The sequence below is a fragment of the Pristiophorus japonicus genome, chromosome 20, assembly GCF_044704955.1.
Source record: "Pristiophorus japonicus isolate sPriJap1 chromosome 20, sPriJap1.hap1, whole genome shotgun sequence".
NCBI classification, from domain to species: domain Eukaryota; kingdom Metazoa; phylum Chordata; class Chondrichthyes; family Pristiophoridae; genus Pristiophorus; species Pristiophorus japonicus.
In genome coordinates, this window is record NC_091996.1 from 90196179 (window position 1) to 90212013 (window position 15835).

At 50.3% G+C, this 15835-nt stretch overlaps 1 non-coding gene across 1 annotated transcript; it reads right to left on the bottom strand.

Annotated features, from left to right (window-relative positions):
• Positions 1 to 14834: 14834 nt before the first annotated feature.
• Positions 14835 to 14908, bottom strand: trnat-agu (transfer RNA threonine (anticodon AGU)). The gene has a single exon. It is a non-coding gene; the product is annotated as a tRNA-Thr (tRNA).
• Positions 14909 to 15835: the final 927 nt, after the last annotated feature.

A 15835-nucleotide genomic window follows, 5' to 3' on the forward strand; every position in this document is an offset into this window, starting at 1 on the left:
GCACAGACGTTCTTGGCAGGCGAAGAAGAAACGAGGCTGATCTATACTTCGGGTACGACAACCAACGAGGCATTGGAACAAGGGGCTCACATTGTGAAACAAACCGCTACCCCCACACACAGACAAAGGCAGGAGAGCAGGCCTTCAACAGCAGGCAGTGGCGCCAGAAGCCATCAAAATCAAGGGCCACATGAACGGCCGATCACACCTCATCAACCCACAATGCGAGCAATCAACAACAGATTGAGAGAAGCTCAAGGGAGATCAGCCAAACGCAGCTCATCCTTTGGAAACAATGGAAACGGTCTGTGTTGGAGATGTGGGGGAAGGCACTCAACCAGGGGGTGTCGATTTCAGCATGCCGTTTGCAGAAACTGCAACTACACAGGGCATCTGGCTCGCATGTGCAGAGAAACAGCAGCTCGGCTAGTATACGAATCGGAAGGGTCGGAAAGCGGACCAGAAGACGGTTGGAACAGTGCACGGGATGCCCAGGCACAGCGGGTTAACACGATCAATGTCCACTGTTCTTACACCAAGACGCCTCCAATTATGATGAGGGTTCTACTCAACGGGATACCCGTCAACATGGAGCTGGACACGGGGGCCAGTCAATCCCTCATGAGCGTTCAACAATTTGAACAGCTGTGGTCGCACAAAAACAACAGACCAAAACTCACAAGATCGACACCAAACTAAGGACCTACACGAAAGAAATCGTCCCAGTACTTGGCAGCGCCATGCTCTCAGTCACACACAAAGGGACGGTGAACCGACTTCCCCTGTGGATTGTCCCCGGAGATCTCCCAGCACTGTTGGGGAGAAGCTGGCTAGCAGAACTTAATTGGAAATGGGATGATGTTCACGCCATGTTGTCAGAGGAACGGACCTCCTGCTCAACAGTTCTAAGCCGTTTTGAACATCTCTTTCAGCCAGGTGTGGGCACCTTCAAAGGGGCTAAAGTTAGAATCTACATCACACAAAATGCCAGACCGGTCTATCACAAGGCTAGAGCTGTGCCTTATGTGATGAGGGTAAAGATTGAAAATGAACTGGACCGGCTTCTGCGGGAAGGCATCATCTCTCCCGTGGAATTCAGCGACTGGGCAAGCCCCATCGTCCCCGTCATGAAGCCTGATGGATCCGTGCGAATCTGTGGGGATTACAAGTCTACCATAAACAGAGTCTCCCTACAAGACCAGTCTCCCAGAGCGGAGGACCTATTTGCCACGTTGGCTGGAGGAAAACTTTTCTCGAAACTTGACCTCACATCTGCGTAAATGACGCAAGAACTGACCCAAGAGTCTAAGCTACTCACCACCATCAACACACATCGAGGCCTTTTTATGTACAATCGATGCCCATTCAGCATCAGGTCGGCAGCTGCTATATTCCAGCGCAACATGGAAAGTCTGCTCAAGTCCATCCTGGGGACAGTTGTGTTTCAAGATGACATACTCATCACGGACAGGGACACCGACTCTCATCTCCGCAATCTTGAGGAAGTACTAAGTCGATTGGATCGGGTAGGCCTAAGAGTTAAGAAATCCAAGTGTCTGTTTCTCGCGCCTGAGGTTGAATTTTTGGGCAGAAGGATTGCCGCTGATGGAATCGCCCAACAGAGTCCAAAACTGAAGCAATTCGCCTGACACCCAGGCCCCGGAATGTCTCGGAACTGCGCGCCTTTCTCGAGCTACTCAATTACTTTGGGAACTTTATGCAGAACTTGAGCATGCTGCTGGAGCCTCTCCACGTGCTACTCAGAAAGGGGTGTGATTGGTTTTGGGGGGACGCCCAAGAACGCGCCGTCAATAAGGCACGCAACCTTCTATGTTCCAAGAGTGTTCTAGCCTTTTTTGACCCAGGTAAAAAGTTAGTCCTTACGTGTGATGGGTCAGCGTGCGCGGTCGGGTGTGTTTTACAGCACATCAATGATGCGGGTAAATTGCAGCTCGTTGCTAATGCCTCCAGGTCACTTGCGCGGAGCGCAGGTACGGTATGGTTGAGAAGGAGGCGCTCGCGTGCGTGTACGGTGTCAAAAAGATGCACCAGTACCTTTTCGGGGCCAAGTTTGCGTTAGAAACCGACCACAAACCCCTCACGTCCCTCCTATCCGAGTGCAAGGCAATCAACGCCATCGCCTCGGCGCGCATTCAGCGGTGGGCGCTCATGCTGGCGGCTACACGATAAGGCACAGACCAGGCACAGACAACTGTGCCGACGCACTCAGCAGGCTACCCCTGGCGACCACAGAAAGGTCCAACGAACAGGACTGTGAGATGGTCATGGCAATCAATGCCTTTGAATCCATAGGTTCGCCCATGACGGCTCGCCAAATCAGAGCCTGGACGACCAGCGACCCCACGTTATCTCTCGTTAAAAGATGCATTTTAACTGGTGACTGGGCAGAGGCTCGCGATGCCTGCCCCGAGGAGGTCAAACCCTTCCATAGGCGCATACATGAACTCTCACTACAGGCAGACTGCCTGTTGTGGGGCAGCCGAGTAGTTATGCCCTTACGAGGCAGGGAGGCGTTTGTCCGGGAGCTCCATCGCGAGCACCCAGGGATCGTCCTTATGAAGACCATAGCCAGATCCCACGTCTGGTGGCCTGGCATTGACGCGGACTTGGAGCTCTGCGTCCGGCGGTGCACCATTTGTGCCCAACTCAGTAATGCCCCCAGGGAGGCTCCCCTAAGCCCCTGGCCCACCAAACCGTGGTCGCGGGTGCATGTAGACTATGCGGGCCCATTCATGGGCAAAATGTTCCTCGTAGTCGTTGATGCATTTTCAAAATGGATCGAGTGCACCATTTTAAACTCGAGCACCACCTCCACCACTGTGGCGAGCCTTAGAACCATGTTTGCAACACACGGAATTCCTGACATATTGGTCAGTGATCATGGTCCGTGCTTCACCAGCGCAGAATTTCACGATTTTATAGTTGACCACGGCATAAATCACATTAAGACGGTACCATTCAAGCCGGCCTCCAATGGCCAGGCGGAACGAGCAGTGCAGATCATTAAACAAGGCATGCTCAGAATCCAAGGTCCCACACTGCAGAGCTGCCTGTCGCGACTGCTGCTGGCAAACAGATCTCGTCCGCATTCGTTGACTGGGGTTCCCCCCGCGCAACTATTGATGAAATGAACCTTAAAGACTAGGCTCTCGTTAATCCTCCCAGACATGCATGAAATTGTTGAGGCTAGCATCAAAAGCTAACTGAGTACCATGACCGAAATTCGAGGGGGAGGTGGAATAAGATAGGGGACAAAGTGTTTGTGCTAAACTATGGCAGGGGTCCCAAATGGCTTGCAGGAACAGTAACAGACAAAGAGGGAAACATGCTACTGATTGTACAAATGGACAATGGCCAAACCTGCCGGAGGCATGTAGACCAAGTAAAAAGTAGATTCATTGATAACACTGAAGAACCAGAGGCAGACTACAATGTGGAGCTCACACCACACCTGGTGGACAGACAGAGGGAACAACCTGAGGAAAGGGCAGTCTCAACAGACAGCCCAGGTGAGACACCAACAATCACACCGAACGAAAAACAGGCACCAAGGCAAACAACTGAACCACAACTAAGACGCTCCACGCGAGAGCGCAGACCACCTGAGAGACCGAATCTATAACGGCAATAAGACCTTGAGGGAGGATGATGTCATGTATCTCACATTACTGTATATAACTGTATCTTACCATGCTCTTCATGACTGTAACTGGATATGACCTGTAACAATAAGCATACCTTACCACCAGGGGTGCACTTGCAGGAGACACTCCATATCTGTCCCACTGAGGTATATAAAGGGAGGTCGCAGGCAAGTGCATCACTGGAGAGCTGGAATTAATGGTGCAGGTCCTGAGTGACCTTGACTTCAGCATCTATCTCGTGTAAGTCAGTATATTAGAGTCAGGACTTAACAATGGTATTGGGGGTAATGTATTGACGTGGATAGAGAACTGGTTGGCAGACAGGAAGCAAAGAGTAGGAATAAACGGGTCCTTTTCAGAATGGCAGGCAGTGACTAGTGGGGTACCGCAAGGTTCAGTCCTGGGACCCCAGCTATTTACAATATACATTAATGATTTGGATGAGGGAATTGAGTGTAATATCTCCAAGTTTGCAAATGACACTAAGCTGGGTGGCGGTGTGAGCTGTGAGGAGGATGCTAAGAGGCTGTAGGGTGACTTGGACAGGTTAGGTGAGTGGGCAAATGCATGGCAGAGGCAGTATAAAGTAGATAAATGTGAGGTTATCCACTTTGGTGGTAAAAACAGGAAGGCAGATTATTATCTGAATGGTGACAGATTAGTAAAAGGGGAGGTGCAATGAGACCTGGGTGTCATGGTATGTCAGTCATTGAAAGTTGGCATGCAGGTACAGCAGATGGTGAAGAAGGCAAATGACATGTTGGCCTTCATAGCTAGGGGATTTGAGTATAGGAGCAGGGAGGTCTTACTGCAGTTCTACAGGGCCTTGGTGAGGCCACACCTTGAATATTGTGTACAGTTTTGGTCTCCTAATCTGAGGAAGGACATTCGTGCTATTGAGGGAGTGCAGCGAAGGTTCACCAGGCTGATTCCCGAGATGACGAGACTGACATACGAAGAAAGACTGGATTGATTAGGCTTATATGAGAGGGGATCTCATAGAAATATATAAAATTCTGATGGGATTGGACAGATTAGATGCAGGAAGAATGTTCCCGATGTTGGGGAAATCCAAAACCAGGGGTCACAGTCTAAGGATAAGGGTTAAGCCATTTAGGACCGAGATGAGGAGAAACTTCTTCACTCAGAGAATTGTGAACCTGTGGAATTCTCTACCACAGAAAGTTGTTGAGGCCAGTTAGTTAGATATATTCAAAAGGGAGTTAGATGTGGCCCTTTCGACGAAAGGGATCAAGGGGCATGGAGAGAAAGCAGGAATGAGGTACTGAAGTTGCATGATCAGCCATGATCATATTGAATGGTGGTGCAGGCTCGAAGGGCCGAATGGCCTACTCCTGCACCTATTTTCTATGTTTCTATGTTGACCGTGGCAAGGTGGCCATTAACCGGTCCGGGTAGCGGGCGGACGAGGGGTCGTTCAGCCCGACTGCCTGCCTCTCTTCTGCGGTAACATCCGAGCCAGGGTGTCCCTGCAGATGGAGCACGCGGTGTCCACCGGTACACTCGCGGCCTTCCGCGAGAGTTGGGCATCATCATCATCATCACCCCCGGCAACCAATTTAAATTTGACCGTTTATTATTGAAGTTTTATTTGCTAATTTGTCGGTTCTAGTGTCCCGTTAATATGGGGGCACTTGTATTAACGTTCTACCCCAAATAGATGTAGAGCTGTTGAGTGGGAGTGGCTTAGCCAGTCACGTGATGTTCACAAGGCTCAATAAAACCCCGGCCAGTTGGGTTCGGGGGATCCACGGTGGGGCAGGTGGTTGTGAGCCTGGTGGATGAACTGGTAATGTCATCACCATCATCACCATAGGCAGTCCCTCGAAATCGAGGAAGACTTGCTTCCACTCTGAAAGTGAGTTCTCTGGTGACTGAACAGTCCAATACAAGAACCACAGTCCCTGTCACAGGTGGGACAGACAGTGGTTGAGGGAAGGGGTGGGTGGGACTGGTTTGCCGCACGCTCCTTCCGCTGCCTGCGCTTGCTTTCTGCACGCTCTCGGCGACGAGACTCGAGGTGCTCAGCGCCCTCCCGGATGCACTTCCTCCACTTAGGGTGGACTGGTCTTTGGCCAGGGACTCCCAGGTGTCGGTGGGGATGTTGCACTTTATCAGGGAGGCTTTGAGGGTGGTCTTTGTAACGTTTCCTCTGCCCACCTTTGGCCCGTTTGCCGTGGACGAGTTCCGAGTGGAGCGCTTGCTTTGGGAGTCTCGTGTCGGGGCATGCGGACAATGTGGCCCCGCCCAGCGGAGCTGGTCGAGTGTGGTCAGTGCTTCGATGCTGGGGACGTTGGCCTGGTCGAGGACGCTAACGTTGGTGCGTCTGTCCTCCCGGGGGATTTGCAGGAACTGGTAATGGGCGGTGTTACGGTGTGATTGGTGAACCTTTTGCGAATAAACCGACTGGATCGTAGTAGCAATGTGCTGCCGCGAGTTCTTACGCAAGGAATAAGCCGAACTCAAACGGTCTCCTTTATCTTTTCAGGCGGAAGCTGGGGGCCCGCTGGTCTGCCTGTCGCAGACGACGAGACGCTGGGTGCTGCTGGGCACGCTGACGCTGGCCCCGGCCGATTGCCGATCTGCCGTCGTCTACACCAGGGCATCGAATGGGTGAAGGCCCGGACCGCCGCCACCGGCAAAGCCTTCATCCCGCTCATCCCCGCTGCTGGGCTCGCTCTCCAGGTGGAAGGGTCGGGGGAGGCGCCCTGGCCCGCCACCTGCTCCGGCTCACCTGCTGCGCCCTGTCCCTGCACCGGGTGTGCTCGCTCTTCAGCTAGCGGAGGCGTCGCGAACAAACGAATAAAGAGAGTCCGAGGCGCGGCCTGTTCCCCGATGAGGGCCCTGGTGTGGTTTTGCACAGCACGGTAGCCACTGGTCTATGTTGGTGTTTGTTCTCCACTCAAGCAATACCCCAATCCCGTCAGCTCTCTTTCCTTTAACTACCTACGCTACCTATAAAAAGAATGACTTGCACTTATCATCATCATCATAGGCGGTCCCTCGTATCGAGGATGACTTGCTTCCACGCCAAAAAAGGATGAGTTTGATGAGTTCACAGGTGTTTCAATGAAGGACCTAATATTCCGGATCCCGAACTACATCCTGAAGGGTGGAAGATGCCTGTGGGTGGATTTTTTTAACGTGTGGTGGCCGTTGCTACAGTTGTACAGGGCCTTGGTGAGGCCACACCTGGAGTATTGTGTACAGTTTTGGTCTCCTAACTTGAGGAAGGACATTCTTGCTATTGAGGGAGTGCAGCGAAGGTTCACCAGACTGATTCCCGGGATGGCGGGACTGACATATCAAGACAGACTGGATCAACTGGGCTTGTATTCACTGGAGTTCAGAAGAATGAGAGGGGATCTCATAGAAACGTTTAAAATTCTGACGGGTTTGGACAGGTTAGATGCAGGAAGAATGTTCCCAATGTTGGGGAAGTCCAGAACCAGGGGTCACAGTCTAAGGATAAGGGGTAAGCCATTTAGGACCGAGATGAGGAGAAACTTCTTCACCCAGAGAGTGGTGAACCTATGGAATTCTCTACCACAGAAAGTTGTTGAGGCCAATTCACTAAATATATTCAAAAAGGAGTTAGATGAAGTCCTTACTATTAGGGGGATCAAGGGGTATGGTGAGAAAGCAGGAATGGGGTACTGAAGTTGCATGTTCAGCCATGAACTCATTGAATGGTGGTGCAGGCTCGAAGGGCCGAATGGCCTACTCCTGCACCTATTTTCTATGTTTCTATGTTTCTATGTTGCACACCAGCCACCACACGGGGCTGGACAGAGCGAGGTCTTGGTCCAGTGGCAAGGGTTAACCAGGACGACTGGAGACCTGCTCTGCTGCACGGATCTAGTGCGCGCACATATCGCACAGTGTGGGCTGGGCCCGTGCTGCCTCTGGGCCCTCGCCTCTACTGGGCCCCCAAACTCGCGCCTCTCCTGGGCCCCGATCACATCGCTCTACCAACTCTCGCCGCTCCTTCGCCCCGACCTCGCCGCTCCCGCTGTACCTGCCCACGCTGCAGTCAGCCGTCGCCCTCCTGCAGCAGCACGCGCTGCTCCCTGCAGTGGTATGTCGCCGCACACTGCTCCCTCCAATGGCCCCGGCCTGCCGATAGTCTTGCAGGCCCGGACCACGCCAATTTCCGACTTGCATTTAAAAAGCGCCTTTAATGACCAACGGACGTCTCAAAGCGCTTTTCAGCCAATGAAGTACTTTTGGAGTATAGTCACTGGTGTAATGTGGGAAACGCGGCAGCCAATTTGCGTACCGGAGATGAGGGGGTTACATAGAAACATAGAAACATAGAAAATAGGTGCAGGAGTGGGCCATTCGGCCCTTCGAGCCTGCACCGCCATTCAATGACTTCATGGCTGAACATGCAACTTCAGTACCCCATTCCTGCTTTCTCGCCATACCCCTTGATCCCCTTAGTAGTAAGGACTACATCTAACTCCTTTTTGAATATATTTAATGAATTGGCCTCAACAACTTTCTGTGGTAGAGAATTCCACAGGTTCACCACTCTCTGGGTGAAGAAGTTTCTCCTCATCTCGGTCCTAAATGGCTCACCCCTTATCCTTAGACTGTGTCCCCTGGTTCTGGACTTCCCCAACATTGGGAACATTCTTCCTGCATCTAACCTGTCCAAACCCGTCAGAATTTTAAACGTTTCTATGAGATCCCCTCTCATTCTTCTGAACTCCAGTGAATACAAGCCCAGTTGATCCAGTCTTTCTTGATATGTCAGTCCCGCCATCCCGGGAATCAGTCTGGTTCACTTAGGAGGAGAGGTTGAGCAGGTTGGGCCTCTACTCATTGGAGTGCAGAAGAATGAGAGGTGATCTTATCGAAACGTATAAGATAATGAAGGGGCTCGACAAGGTGGATGCAGAGAGGATATTTCCACTCATAGGAGAAACTAAAACTAGGGGACATAGTCTCATAAAACTTGGATGAAGGGGAATTTCTTCTCTCAGAGAGTTGTAAATCTGTGGAATTCTCTGCCCCAGAGAGCTGTGGAGGCTGGGTCATTGAATATATTTAAGAGGGAGATGGACAGATTTTTGAATGATAAGGGAGTGAAGAGTTATGGGGAGCGGGCGGGGAAGTGGAGCTGAGTCCATGATCAGATCAGCCATGATCTTATTAAATGGCGGAGCAGGCTCGAAGGGCCGAATGGCCGACTCCTGCTCCTATTTCTTATGTACAGCATGCTCCCACAAACAGCAATGTGGTAATGACCAGATAATATATTTTTGTTATGATGATTGGGATAAATATTGGCTCAGGACACCGGTGATAACTCCCCCTGCTCTTCTTCGCAATAGCGGCCGTGGGATCTTTTGCGTCCACCTGAGAGAGCAGACGGGGCCTCGGTTTAACATCTCATCCGAAAGATAGCACCTCCGACAGTGCGGGGCTCCCTCAGCACTGCCCCTCCGACAGTGCGGCGTTCCCTCAGTACTGCCCCTCCGACAGTGCGGCGCTCCCTCAGCACTGCACTGGGAGTGTCAGCTTAGGTTTATGTGCTCCAGTCCCTGGAGTGGGACTTGAACCCACAACCTTCTGACTCAGAGGCGAGGGTGCTGCCCACTGAGCCACAGCTGGAACTTTTCTTAAACCGTCACATGGGCTACGCTCCAGTCACGGGCTCCGTCTGTACCTTCCACGGCCTCCCGACGCTCTGCATAAGAAGGAATTCTCCTGCTCTCTGTGTCCTGACCCTCTTTTAATCCATTTTATCATCATCATCAGAGGCAGTACCTCGGAGTCGAGGAAGACTTGCTTCCACTCTAAAAGTGAGTTCTCAGGTGACTGAACAGTCCAATGCGGGAATTACAGTCCCTGTCACAGGCGGGACAGACAGTGGTTGAGGGAAGGGGTGGGTGGGGAGTCTGGTTTGCCGCACGCTCCTTCCGCTGCCTGCGCTTGCTTTCTGCATGCTCTCGGCGACGAGACTCGAGGTGCTCAGCGCCCCTCCCGGATGCACTTCCTCCACTTAGGGCGGACTGATCTTTGGCCCAGGGACTCCCAGGTGTCGGTGGGGGATGTTGCACTTTACCAAGGAAGGGTGTCCTTGAAACGTTTCCTCTGCCCACCTGGGGCTCGCCTGCCGTGTAGGAGTTCCGAGTAGAGCGCTTGCTTTGAGAAGTCTCGTGTCGGGTGGTCGAACACCCACAATCCCCTGCCACCCCCCCCCCCCGCCCCCGCAAACCTCTCCCCCCTCAGCGTCTGCCTTACACCCAGAATTACGACTGCTGTCAAACTCGGCGTGCACTAGGACCCAGCGGCCAACCCACCAAACCATTAGGGAGCAGCTGCCTCACTCCTCAACTGTTTATTCCGGAACTATTGAGGAGGGGGGAAAAAAACCTTACTTTCACATCTCTTTCTGGCACGTGCGGCCACACCAACAACTGGTCGCGTTCCAGAACCATTTGCTGAATTCCACGAATTCCCCCCGGATAAAATCACAGGACGTCTCAAGACGACTCAGTCAGCGAGAGAGCCAGAACAGGACGTGACTTGCTTTATGTGTAAATAATATGTAGGAAAACATTGCTTTCAGGCCAGAAAATTAAGTCGCAGATTAGTTCGTTTAAGAAAAATAATAAACCCAAGTGTTCCTGCAACTCCAGAGGAAACGTTGGTCAAATTAAAGGATGCTTCATGGACTAATCATTGAACAGAAGGCCCTCCTGAATTAGCTGCCCTCCAATAGAGCCTTGAAATATAACTCCTGAAAAAAAAATTATTATTTAAATAGGGAGAGATTGGAGTCCATTATTAAAGAAGCAGTAGCAGGACATTTGGAGAAGCAAAATTCGGTCAGGCAGAGTCAGCATGGATTTATGAAGGGGATATCATTTTTGACAAATTTGCTGGAATTCTTTGAGGATGTAACGAACAGGCTGGATAAAGGGGAACCAGTGGATGTGGTGTATTTGGACTTCCAGAAGGTATTTGACAAGGTGCCACATAAAAGGTTACTGCACAAGATAAAGTTCACGGGGTTGGGGGTAATATATTAGCATGGATAGAGGATTGGCTAACTAACAAAAAACAGAGAATCAGGATAAATGGTTCATTCTCGGGTTGGCAACCAGTAACTAGTGGGGTACCGCAGGGATCAGTGCTGGGACCCCAGCTATTTACAATCTATATTAACGACTTGGAAGAAGGGACCGAGTGTAACGTGGCCAAGTTTGCTGACGATACAAAGATGGGAGGAAAAGCAATGTGTGAGGAGGACACACAAAATCTGCAAAAGGACATAGACAGGCTAAGTGAGTGGGCAAAAATTTAGCAGATGGAGTATAAGGTTGGAAAGTGTGAGGTCATGCAATTTGGCAGAAAAAAAATCAAAGAGCAAGTTATTATTTAAATGGAGAAAGATTGCAAAGTGCTGCAGTACAGCGGGACCTGGGGGTACTTGTGCATGAAACACAAAAGGATAGTATGCAGGTACAGCAAGTGATCAGGAAGGCCAATGGAATCTTGGCCTTTATTGCAAAGGGGATGGAGTATAAAAGCAGGGAAGTCTTACTACAGCTATATAAGATATTGGTGAGGCCACACCTGGAATACTGCGTGCAGTTTTAGTTTCCATATTTACAAAAGGATATACTTGCTTTGAAGGCAGTTCAGAGAAGGTTGATTCTGGAGATGAGGGGGTTGACTTATGAGGAAAGGTTGAGGAGGTTGGGCCTCTACTCATTGGAATTCAGAAGAATGAGAGGTGATCTTATCGAAACGTTTAAGATTATGAGGGGGCTTGACAAGGTGGATGCAGAGAGGATGTTTCCACTGATGGGAGAGACTAGAACTAGGGGCATGATCTTAGAATAAGGGGCCGCCCATTTAAAACTGAGATGAGGAGAAATTTCTTCTCTCAGAGGGTTGTAAATTTGTGGAATTCGCTGCCTCAGAGAGCTGTGGAAGCTGGGACATTGAATAAATTTAAGACAGAGATAGACAGTTTCTTAACCAATAAGGGATTAAAGAGTTATGGGGAGTGGGCATGGAAGTGGACCTGAGTCCATGATTGGATCAGCCATGATCGTATTAAATGGCGGAGCAGGCTCAAGGGGCCGTATGGCCTACTCCTGCTCCTATTTCATATGTTTTTATGTTCTTAGATTACAGAATGCTGAGGTACAGAGGGATCTGGAGGCCCTTGTGCATGAGACACAAAAAGTTAGTATGCAGGTACAGCAAGTGATCAGGAAGGTAAATGGAATGTTGGCCTTTATTGCAAAGGGGATAGAGTATAAAAGCAGAGAAGTCCTGCTACAACTGTACAGGGTATTGGTGAGGCCACACCTGGAATCCTGCGTGCAGTTTTGGTCTCCTTATTTTAAGGAGGGATCATCATCATCATCATAGGCAGTCCCTCGGAATCGAGGAAGACTTGCTTCCACTCGTAGAATGAGTCCTTAGGTGGCTGAACAGTCCAATACGAGAGCCACAGTCCCTGTCACAGGTGGGACAGATAGTCGTTGAGGGGAGGGGTGGGTGGGACTGGTTTGCCGCACGCTCTTTCCGCTGCCTGCGCTTGCTTTCTGCATGCTCTTGGCGATGAGACTCGAGGTGCTCAGCGCCCTCCCGGATGCACTTCCTCCACTTAGGGTGGTCTTTGGCCAGGGGCTCCCAGGTGTCAGTGGGGATGTTGCACTTTTTCAGGGAGGCTTTGAGGGTGTCCTTGTAGTGTTTCCTCTGCCCATCTTTGGCTCATTTGCCGTGAAGGAGTTCCGAGTAGAGCGCTTGCTTTGGGAGTCTCGTGTCTGGCATGCGGACAATGTGACCTGCCCAGCGGAGCTGGTCGAGTGTGGTCAGTGCTTCAATGCTGGGGATGTTGGCCTGGTCGAGGACGCTAACGTTGGTGCGTCTGTCCTCCCAGGGGATTTGCAAGATCTTGCGGAGACATCGTTGGTGGTATCTCTCCAGCGACTTGAGGTGTCTGCTGTACATGGTCCATGTCTCTGTAGACCATGAGCTTGGTGACAGATTTGAGGGCCTGGTCTTCAAAAACTCTTTTCCTCAGGCGGCCGAAGGCTGCACTGGCGCACTGGAGGCGGTGTTGACTCTCCTCATCAATGTCTGCTTTTGTTGATAGGAGGCTCCCGAGATATGGGAAATGGTCCACATTGTCCAGGGCTGCGCCGTGAATCTTGATGACTGGGGGGCAGTGCTGTGCGGCGAGGACAGGCTGGTGGAGGACCTTTGTCTTACGGATGTTTAACGTAAGGCCCATGCTTTCGTACGCCTCGGTAAATACGTCGACCATGTCCTGGAGTTCAGCTTCTGAATGTGTGCAGACGCAGGCGTCGTCCGCGTACTGTAGCTCGACAACAGATATTGGGGTGATCTTGGACCTGGCCTGGAAGCGGCGTAGGTTAAACAGCTTCCCACTGGTTCTGTAGTTTAGTTCCGCTCCAGCGGGGAGCTTGTTGACTGTGAGGTGGAGCATGGCAGCGAGGAAGATTGAGAAGAGGGTTGGAGCGATGACGCAGCCCTGTTTGACCTCGGTCTGGACGTGGATTGGGTCTGTAATGGACCCGTTGGTAAGAATCACGGCCTGCATGTCGTCGTGGAACAGGCGAAGGATGTTGACGAACTTTTGGGGGCATCCGAAACAGAGGAGGACGCTCCATAGACCCTCACGGTTGACAGTGTCAAAGGCTTTTGTAAGGAATATATTTAAGGCGGAGGTGGACAGATTTTTGAGCGATAAGGAAGTAAAGGGTTATGGGGAGGGATATGCCTGCATTGGAGGCAGTTCAGAGAAGGTTCACTCGATTGATTCCTGAGATGAGGGGTTTGACTTATGAGGAAAGGTTGAGCAGGTTGGGCCTCTACTCATTGGAGTTTAGAAGGCAGAGAGGTGATCTTATTGAAATATTTAAGATTCTGAGGGGGGCTCGACAGGGTGGATGCAGAGAGGATGTTTCCCCTCGTGGGGGAATCTAGAACTAGGGGGCATAGTCTCAGAATAAGGGGTCACCCATTTAAAACTGAGATGAGGAGGAATTTCTTCTACCAGAGGGTCGTGAATCTGTGGAATTCTCTGCCCCAGAGAGCTGTGGAGGCTGGGTCATTGAATATATTTAAGGCGGAGATAGACAGATTTCTGAGCGATAAGGAAGTGAAGGGTTATGGGGAGCGGGCGGGGAAGTGGAGCTGAGTCCATGATCAGATCAGCCATGATCTTATTGAATGGCGGAGCAGGCTCGAGGGGCCGAATGGCCGACTCCTGATCCTATTTCTTATGTTCTTATGTTTTGTCCCCACACTCCTTCTTCGTGTTACCTTATCCCATTTTTACCCTCTTTTCTTCATTTCTGTTTCTCCTATCCTGCTTCTTAATCATTATTACTATTTTCATAGTTCTTATGAGACCTCTTCTCCAGTTTAGAACATAAGAAATAGGAGCAGGAGTCGGCCATTCGGCCCCTCGAGCCTGCTCCACCATTCAATAAGATCATGGCTGATCTGATCATGGACTCAGCTCCACTTCCCCGCCCGCTCCCCATAACCCTTCACTCCCTTATCGCTCAAAAATCTGTCTATCGCCACCTTAAATATATTCAATGACCCAGCCTCCACAGCTCTCTGGGGCAGAGAATTCCACAGATTTACGACCCTCTGAGAAAAGAAATTCCTCCTCATCTCAGTTTTAAATGGGCAGCCCCTTATTCTGAAACCATGCCCCCTAGTTCTAGATTCCCCCACGAGGGGAAACATCCTCTCTGCATCGACCCTGTCCAGCCCCCTCAGAATCGTACACGTTTCAATAAGATCACACCTCATTCTTCTAAACTCCAATGAGTACAGGCCCAACCTGCTCAACCTTTCCTCATACAACAACCCCTTCATCTCTGGAATCAACCCCGTGAACCTCCTCTGACTTCTTTATTTGTCAATAGCATTTTGAAAATACTCTGTTTTCCATTGAAAATAAATATTCTGAACCTTCGCAATCTCTTTTAAAAAAAACAATCATACCAGTGTCACTCAACAGTCCAGTGTTAAAATTGCTCATCACCTAAGGCAACCAGTTCCTCGTGGAATAATGCAGCACAAAAGCTGCCCATTCGGCCCTTTGAATCTCTGCCAAAAAATGCCAAGGCAAAGAAAAGGTCCCGCTGGGATTTGAACCCAGGATCTCCTGTTTACTAGACAGGCGCTTTAACCAGCTAAGCCACAGAACCACATGATGTAATTTGGAAAATCCGCCCCAATCCCATCTGGTGGTCTAGTTTATCCACTGATCTTAAACCTCACCATATTGTGGTCACTACACCCACAATTAGCTCATCTACCTGACCTATTTCATTACTCATAGCCAGCCCGAGTAATGTCCCCTCCCTTCTAGCCCAACTAACTTAATGCTGGAGGAAGGAATGCTACGCGCATATGAGGATAAACAACTTCAGGCACAAAGAATCTGCAAAGGGATATAGAAAGTTTATATAAGCGGGCAAAACTTTGGCAGATGGAGTATAATGCGGGAAAATGTGAGGTTACCCACTTTGGTAGGAAGAATAAAAAATCTAATTATTATTTAAATGGGGAGAGATTACAAAGTGTAGCGTTACAGAGGGACCTGGGGTCCTTGTGCATGAAACACAAAAAGTTAGCTTGCAGGTACAGCAGGTGATCAGGAAGGCCAATGGAATGTTGGCCTTTATTGCAAGGGGGATAGAGTATAAAAGCAGAGAAGTCCTGCTACAACTGTACAGGGTATTGGTGAGGCCACACCTGGAGTACTGCGTGCAGTTTTGGTCTCCGTATTTAAGGAAGGGATATACTTGCATTGGAGGCAGTTCAGAGAAGGTTCACTCGGTTGATTCTGGAGATGAAGGGGTTGTCTTATGAAGAAAGGTTGAGAAGGTTGGGCCTATCTCCACTGGAGTTTAGAAGAATGAGAGGGGATCTTATTCAAACGTGTAAGATTCTGAGGGGGCTGGACAGGGTAGATGCAGGGAGGATGTTTCCCCCCGTGGGGGGAATCTAGAACTAGGGGGCATAATTTCAGAATAAGGGGTCGCCCATTTAAAATTAAAATGAGGAGGAATTTCTTCTCTCAGAGGGTTGTAAATCTGTGGAATTCTCTGCCCCAGAGAGCTGTGGAGGCT